General features: G+C 47.1%; 1 protein-coding gene and 1 long non-coding RNA gene across 2 annotated transcripts in view; both read left to right on the top strand.

The window, feature by feature from the left end:
* LOC116823303 (uncharacterized) overlaps nucleotides 1–8,404 on the top strand; it is a 703,657-nt gene that overhangs the window by 265,965 nt on the left and 429,288 nt on the right. The gene's annotated exons all lie outside the window — the stretch shown is intronic.
* Nucleotides 7,491–8,404, top strand: part of LOC142047439 (uncharacterized) — a 115,934-nt gene continuing 115,020 nt past the window's right edge. Inside the window, exon 1 of the long non-coding RNA XR_012656705.1 lies at nucleotides 7,491–7,535. This is a non-coding gene — a long non-coding RNA (uncharacterized LOC142047439). The remainder of the gene's footprint in view (nucleotides 7,536–8,404) is intronic.

Below are 8,404 nucleotides of genomic sequence, written 5' to 3'. Positions count from 1 at the left end.
AAAGTTGCTGTGTGACAGATATGGCCAGGTACCCTGCACACAAGAGTGGAGGCGAGTCCGTCAGGTGCACTGTCCTCCTGGAGGCTGGCAGCAGAACCATAGCTTCAAAGTCCTCAGTCTTCAGAGTTCCCAGCTTTACTAGGATTTTCCCTATGTCAGTCCATGAGAGTGCTCATTCTGTGCTGTTGTTAAATCATCCGCAGGTGGCTGCTCCATGTTGTCAGATGTTTGTTTTTCCTTTCCTTTAGGTGGTCGGGTGGATTCCATTTGCCTCCGGGGGTCATCTGTTGATCCCACTTGACACCTCTCAGCAAACACTGAATTTTTCAGGCTGGTAACTCCCCTAACCATTCACTTCATATTTAAAACTAGTCACTCATTCACATACGTTTTCTGTCTTAATCCCATCTATTGTCACTGTCTTTTTACCTTTCGGGGTGTTACCAATTTCCTCGTTAGACTCTTCTGTCTTTTAGCATTTAAAAATAAAGTGAGAAGAAAAACTTACCGAGGGTGAAGGGTCTCTATTCTATGTACCATAAACAGCGATGTTTTGGCCCTCACAGCGGCCCACAAGTAAAGTAGCAACTACAAAGTGTCCACTCTAGAGAGGGCCACTCTAGAGTCAATTAACCTTTAACAAGTTTTATACAAAGTATTTTGTGAGCAGGCTTTCACACAGACACGTCGGTGCTTGCAGGTTAGAGCTAAATCTGGGAAATCACATTTATTTTTAATATAACCCTTTAGTTATAAAGTTAGATTAACATTAAACCATTTCTAATAAATAAAATCATTTTTAACAATAAATCATTTTTTCATATTACACCATGTTGTAATATAAACCTTCTTTAGTATGTCCCTAACATACCGGGTTGATCGTTAACTTTCCTTTAAAGGAGCATTAATGTGTTTGTCAGGTGCTGTTGTCTTAGGCGTGCTCGAGCATCCACAGAGGCCGATCTGAGCTTCCTGTTAAAGGCTGCCTACTTGAAATTGCTGCTTGACCGTGCTCTATCACTGTTTGAGAGACAGTTACTACGATGAGTTGAGGGGTTCCATCTCTGTGATAGCTAATTCGACAGAACAATATCTTCTTCATTAGCACTCACTAACCATGGCTTGATCAGTGTTACTATTTTTACTGCGTTTTCCAGCCTGAAAGCTGTACCTGTTAGAGGTTTATCCTCCCCTCCTATTCCCCTGGCCTTCTTACATGACTAGCGAGCAGCATACCGAAGTTCAAAGGTTGCCAACACTCAATGTTTATTGCGTTGGCATAACTTCCAGCAAGCAATTATTCCATTTCCTTCTCTGTATCCCCCTTCCAGCCCTGACACTCTCGACTTTAATGAAGAGGATTGTCTGTGATCACTATGTTCCTATTTCTCCCACCTTCATGCAATACTGCATAATTCCAGTTCCCTACCCTTCCCATTCCCCTTACTTCCTGTTGACTCAGAGGGCCATATAGTATAACTTGAGTTCTAGCTTGTAGTTCTGTCTTAAGCCAAACATTTCTACTGAAAAGTGTGAACTACACCAAATCCTAACATACTGTAACTGATTATCTAAAGTCATATAGTCACCCCCACCCTTAATTAGTTTACACCCAAACCGAAATTTAATTATTAACAGCAGACAGAAACAGTTCACAGAACCAGACAGATTATGCAGGACAAGGAATAGGAAAGTGGTGACTACGTGACAGAACAACAAAAAAATGGGTGATTTTCACACCCCAGCTGTTGGTAAGTGAGTTGTTCCCAGACGGATGCTTCATGGTAGAGGTGTGGGTTGCTGGTTGCTTAACTGTCTGGCCGCAGGGCAGGATTTTTGAGGTTCACCATTCCTTTTTTCAGAATCCCACCACCCATTTTTTTGTCATTAAAATGCAAGCAGGAGATTACAACACTAAGAACTATGAAGCTCCAGGAACATGTACTTTAGGTCCGGGTGAGTGTGTCTAAAAATCAGCTGTGCTGTAGAAGGTCTCTAGGAGTTGAAAGAGATGTGCCATCTCGACCTTCCTAAAGAGTTCATCAAATATTAATGAAAATGAGGCTTGATAAGTCATGTTCTTTGTAGCACTAGGCTGGTGGACTGGTCTAAAGTACTAGTTTTAAGACTTTTTCTTCCTATCTTTTGGGTGTTCTGGTCTCTGCACAGAGATGTGGTTTTAAATCCCACTCCTGACATGACCATTTAATTCTATCTGGAGAAAATGGCCTCACTTCAATCTCCTTTGGAACAATAGAGCACCATTTGCTTAGCTTTTCTATTCCAGTAGTTGTGAGAGAAGCGCCAAACCAGGGGGAAACGGTGCCTCTTCTCTCGACCCATCAATTTTTGTCTTCCTTCATTCCAACCCATTATCTCAGATACATCCGTATTTCCTACACTATTGTGTTTAGCGTTCTTTGGTTTTATGAAACTTTAGGGTCATCATTTAATTGCTACACAACTGTACTTATGAAGTAAAGTGAAATACAATATTTTTTGGATATTCTTGCAGAAAGAGTTTTGTTTTCTGACCTGGAATTGAACAGGGGCTACCCAAGGGGGACAATGCTACTCCCTTTTCTTGGATCATCCAGAAAACATAAGTTCTTTATGCCCTTCGGTTTCTCTGTTCTTCAAAAGGAAATCAGCTGGTGTAGCAGCTACTGAGAAAGCCTTAGAAAAGGGCCTCAAAATTGACAGCAGCTGATTTTTGTAGTGTAGTGATTATCACATTTGTCTAACACCCCAAAGGTCCCTGGTTCAAAACCAGGCAGAAACAGTGGTACTTTCCTTCCTTTGGCCTTTTATCACTCCAAGTCCATTCTCAACTACATCCGTAGCTTCTATGCTTTCTTCGTTATTTTTTTTCCTTTCATGGAGCTTTAAATTCATAAGGAGAGGCTTAGCCAGCATTTTGAGGGAAGGAACAGACCATCATTTGGGAGACTGCCAGTTCCATAACAAATCTGAGAGTAGAAGAATCCCAACCCATTGTCCTGCATATTTAGCTCCCAGCCATCAGTTTTTCCCTGGCCGTTTTTTTTTTTTTTTTTTGAGGTAATCTTGAGTCCAGGGCGCACACACACTCTCTGCCTCACACATCAAATCTGGCCCTGCTGCAAAGTGACCCCTAAGAACCAGCAACCTGCACGAGAGCATGACTGGGAGGAAGGGGTTTCCCATGAAGCTTATAAAGCCACTGGATGCGTTGAAAAGAGGCAGCTCTGAGAGTAACAGTCAGCAAAGAAGGTCTGTTTGGGGATGGGGTTCAGTGGTACAGTGCCTGCTTTGCATGTATCAGGCCCTGGTTTACTCCCCACATTTGCCTGTCACCCCTGCTGCTTTGCTCAGGCCCAGCTGGCATGTGGCACAGCCAGTCTCCCTGCACAAGTTTCAGTCCTGAGCAGTGAGGGCAAAGTGCCAATTGCATGGAAGCTCTGTGGGGGTTTCTGCTCCTAAAGCACCATGGGGACTCTAAGATTCCCATCCACTGAGCTGCTTGATGAGGAAGGACTGGAGAGCAGGGTCCCATCAGTACAGAGGGAGGGGCAGTCAGTGCTGAAAGAGGTCAGTGATTTACAGGGGACAGGGGGGTGAGGGCAGCTTGTTTACAATGAGGCTGATGATGAATAGAAAAAAAGGCTGGAGTCAATGAAACATGAGAGCATAGAAGGAGAAGGGCAGCTCCACAGAGGGCCCTGGGTGCTCATACAGCCCAGTTCATAAGTACACTACATAAGAATGGCCACACTGGGTCAGATCAAAGGTCCATCTAGCCTAGTAGCCTGTCTTCTTACAGTGGCCGATCCTAGGTGCCCCAGGGTTCCACAAGTTGACTGTGTGTTATGTGAAGAAATATTTCCTTTTGTTTGGTTTAAACCTGCTGCCTCTTCATTTCATTTGATGAGCCCTAGTTCTTGTGTCTAGAGGAGTAAATAACGCTTCCTTATTTACTCTTTCCAACCCAGTCATTATTTTATAGACCTCTATCATCTCTTTTCCAAGCTGAAAAGTCTATCTTATTAATCACTCTTCATATGAAAGCTGCTCCAAACCCCTAATCATTTTTGTTGCACTTTTCTGAACTTTTTCCAATTACAATATATCTTTTATCAGGTGGGGTGACCACACGTGCACACAGTATTCAAGATGTGGGTGTGCCATGGATTTCTGTAGGGGTGCCCTGGCTTGTCTTAGATAGCGAGAATAGACAGACAGGGATTCAGCCCCCTACAGTGATCCCATGGACAAGAACCTGGTTGGGAGTGGGGTGAAGGTTCCCTCTGGGCAAAGTGGAGCTGAAACCCCTCAGTGTCCTGGAATTTAAGCAATGGAAGCTTCAAACCCTGCACGGGTTTGGGCTGAGGTGCATCAGCAGAAGGTTGGGCTGGAGCAGGGGTTGGCAACTGCCGGGACTCCAGGGTGCCATTAAAAATCCTGCTGGCACAGCAACCCACTGGCCCCTCCCCCACCTTCCCCGGAGCCCTGCTGGCACACGAGCAGCGCTGTGGGGGCCAGAGCTCCGCACTCCCGCAGGGCAGCATTTGTCTCTGCTGGGAGCGAAAGATGCTCCCCACTCATGCAGTGCCCTGCCGCCTTGTGCGTAGCACTTTGAGGGGCGGGGTTGTGCGCACGGCGGCAGGGCTCCGAATGAGCGGGAAGCCTCATGGTAAGGGGTCCGGGGTTGGGGGGGGTTGGGGTAAGTGGGGGGCAATCAAAGGACAGGGAGCAGGGTGGGTATCACCCAGCCCTTTGTTGACTCCTTCACCCCTCCACCCCCCATGACCCCAGCCGTGACTCTTGCACCCCCCACATCCCCAGCCTCCCCACATCCCATGCACCCCGCACATCCCGACCTCCACCCTGAGCACCAAATGGGAGCCCCTGCACCCCTCCGCGCACATTCCCACATGCACCGCTCACACCAAATGGGAGCTGCCCAGGTAAATGCCCCCACACCCAAACCTCTGCCCCAACCCTGAGCCCCCTCCTTCATTCTAGCTCCTGGCCAGAACCTTCACCCCCAGCCCCGTGCTTGGTCCATTCCCACCCTCAGCTCAGTGCAGAGAGGGGAAGAGAATGGGCCAGAACCAGGGAGAAGGTAGGTACCCACTGTATGTGGGCAGGGCTGGGACCCCAGACTGGCAGCGGGCTGAGCAGCTCCGGCAGCCGGGATCCTGGCTGGCAGGAGCCAGAGGATGGAACCCCTGAGCCAGCAGTGGGCTGAGCCGCTCAGCCCACTGCCTGGGTCTGGGGTCCCGGCTGCCAGCCCCACACAGCCCGCTGCCGTCTGGGGTTCTGGCTGCCAGACCCTTGCCAGCTGGGGTCCTGGCCGCAGGCCCACTCAGCCCACTGCCAGCCTAGGTGAACAGAACCCCAGACCAGCAGCAGGCTGAGCGGGCCAGCGGCGTAAGATCAACATTTTAATTTAATTTTAAATGAAGCTTCTTAAACATTTTGAAAACCTTGTTTATTTTACAATACAACACTAGTTTAGTTATATAATATATAGACTTGTAGAGAGAGAGACCTTCTAAAAAACATTAAAATGTATAGCCAGTAAAATATTTAATATCTATCAGGGATGGTCTAGACAGTATTTGGTCCTGCCATGAGGGCAGGGGACTGGACTCGATGACCTCTCGAGGTCCCTTCCAGTCCTAGAGTCTATGAATCTATGAAACTCTGGCTTTTCCTAAATGCTGTAGACTGTCAGTTCCTGGGAAAGGGCAGGGAGAAAGGAGCAAGAGGAGAAAAGCAGAGACATTGGAGAAGAATAATGGGGGAGAAGAAAGAGACAGAGACACAGAGAGACAATACATGATTGAAGATGTCCCAACTCGATCTTGCTCATCACAGGTGTTCAGAAAGCTGGGGAGTTGTAGGTTTCAAATATCAAGGGATCTCCACATACCTGATCTCTCTCCCCAGCTCCCATTTTAGTATTAATTTTTATTTTGAAATGTTTGGCTTACCCGATCTTCTCTTTCCCTAACTGTATTGCAATTTGGGTGGGTTTTTTTTGTTGTTTTTTTGCTTCCCTTTTGTTCATATCAATATAATTGTAACAGCAAAGGAATCTGTAGGAGCAAAAACTGACTCAAACCTTTATTTCCCCATCATGCAGGACATGATACAAACATCGCACACAGCTGGAATCATAACACGGAAGGCCAGGGGATGGGAGATGCAGGTTCCAAGTGTTCTGTCTTCTCAGATGACACATTCCAGCCCCTTGTATTCCTCCCTCCTGTGGGACCTGCTGGGCTTTGACACATTTATTGTTTCATTCTATTGATAATGTGATTGTAACACAATGTGAGTGAAATTAAACCACTTCCAGACAAGGAACCAACAAAGAGAGAAAAGCCATTATTGCATTGGCTGGGAATTGAAGCCAGGTCAACTGTTTGAAGGCAGCTATGCTCACCACTATACCACAACACAGCTGGCAGGAAGCAGCTTTCCTGCAGGCTACGTGTGCTGGCAAAGGGGTTACACATGACCATGGAGCTAGTAAGCAGGGTGGATGGGCTGGAAGCTGCCTGACAGCTGGGAGCAGAGTTAGGGGGCAAAGGTGAAAAACAGATCTCATTGGGAGCTGGCCCCACACCTAACCTGCCCCTACAAGAGGGGAACTGAAGCTCAACTTCAATCATAGAAAAATCTTCCCTAAGAAGGAAGGGGACAGCTTGTTTTAAAGACAAGGTTTGTGGTTTTTGCCCACTACATACAGAGGGGCTGGATAGTGCTGAGTCCAGACAAGACTCTGGTAGGATAAGGAAGAAATTCAGGCTGCCAGTGAGCTGAAGGAGGGAGATGATATTTTGACAGTGATGGACACCTCATCTAAAGGCCTTTGTCTGCCTCCTTCTAGTGACTGTTGGCACAGGAATGCAGCCCCTCTGTCAAGCCAGGCCTTACAAACCTCTAAGGATGGCGATTGTACCACCTCCCTAGGGAACCCATTCCAGTGCTTCACCACCCTCCTAGTGAAAAAGTTTTTCCTAATATCCAACCTAGACCTCCCCCACTGCAACTTGAGACCATTGCTCCTTGTTCTGTCATCTGCCACCACTGAGAACAGCCGAGCTCCATCCTCTTTGGAACCCCCTTCAGGTAGTTGAAGGCTGCTATCAAATCCCTCCTCATTCTTCTCTTCTGCAGACTAAATAACTCCAGTTCCCTCACCTTCTCTTCATAAATCATATACCTAGGTCTCCTAATAATTTTTGTTGCCCACCACTGAGCACTCTCCAATTTGTCCACATCCTTTCTGTAGCAGGGGGCCCAAAACTGGATGCAGTACTCCAGATGTGGCCACATCAGCGCCAAATAGAAGGGAATGATCACTTCCCTCAAGCTGCTGGCAACATTCCTACTAATGTTGCCCAATATGCTGTTAACCTTCCTGGCAACAAGGGCACATTATTGACTCACATCCAGCTTCTTGTCCACTGTAATTCTGCAGAACTGCCACTTAGCTAGTCTGTCCCCAGCCTGTAGCGGTGTATGGGACTCTTCCATCCAAAGTGTAGGAATCTGCACTTGTTCTTGTTGAACCTCAGCAGATTTCTTTTGGCCCAAACCCTACTCTCCAGCCCTTGGATTCTTTATGTGCTTTCACAGAGCGAAGAGCACATGTTCCATTATTTCATAGGGCAGAGTTTTATGCTATAGGAAGTTTTTCCTGTGTGGATCAACATAGATGCATATTATGACCCTTCTCAAGGTGCTGAGGGCCGTGAGTCTCCTTGTGGCCACCTGCCACAAGGAAGAGGGACTTTTGCATTTGGCAGCTGGATGTTAGTGACCAAACTCACCAGCCTGTCTGGCAGTCAAGCACTCTCCTCTGAGCTACAGCAACCTTGACAGTTGACAATAAAGACATCTTAACCGCTGAGTTCCTTCAGTGTGTCCCCCTCTGGAGTCCAGCTCCAATCACCAGATACTCGGGGTATGTCTATACTATCTGCCAAATCGGCCGGCAGTGATCGATCCAGTGGGGGGTCGATATATCGCGTCTAGCGTAGATGCAATAAATCAATCCTCAAGTACTCTTCTGTCGACCACTGTACTCCAGCTTGGTGAGAGGCGCAGACAGAATCTACCAGGGAGCTGCAGCAGTCGACTCACCACGATGAAGACACCACGGTAAGTCGATCTAAGTACATCGACTTCAGCTACGTTATTCATGTAGCTGAAGTTGCGTAACTTAGACTGATTCCCTCCCCTAGAGTAGACCAGGGCTCAGAAAAATCTCAGATCCTCTCCCCGAAGCAATGGTACCTCCCAGGTTACCAGTTTTACTGTAGCCCACTGCTACTGGATCACACGCAGCACTTGAGCACAGTTATTGAACAAAGGGAAATTTCTTTAACAAGGGACAGAGATTTAAACA

The sequence above is a fragment of the Chelonoidis abingdonii genome, chromosome 11 (genome assembly GCF_003597395.2).
Source record: "Chelonoidis abingdonii isolate Lonesome George chromosome 11, CheloAbing_2.0, whole genome shotgun sequence".
NCBI classification, from domain to species: Eukaryota; Metazoa; Chordata; order Testudines; family Testudinidae; genus Chelonoidis; species Chelonoidis abingdonii.
Note: the sequence above shows the minus strand (reverse complement) of the source record. Positions and strands in the feature narration are given on the sequence as shown.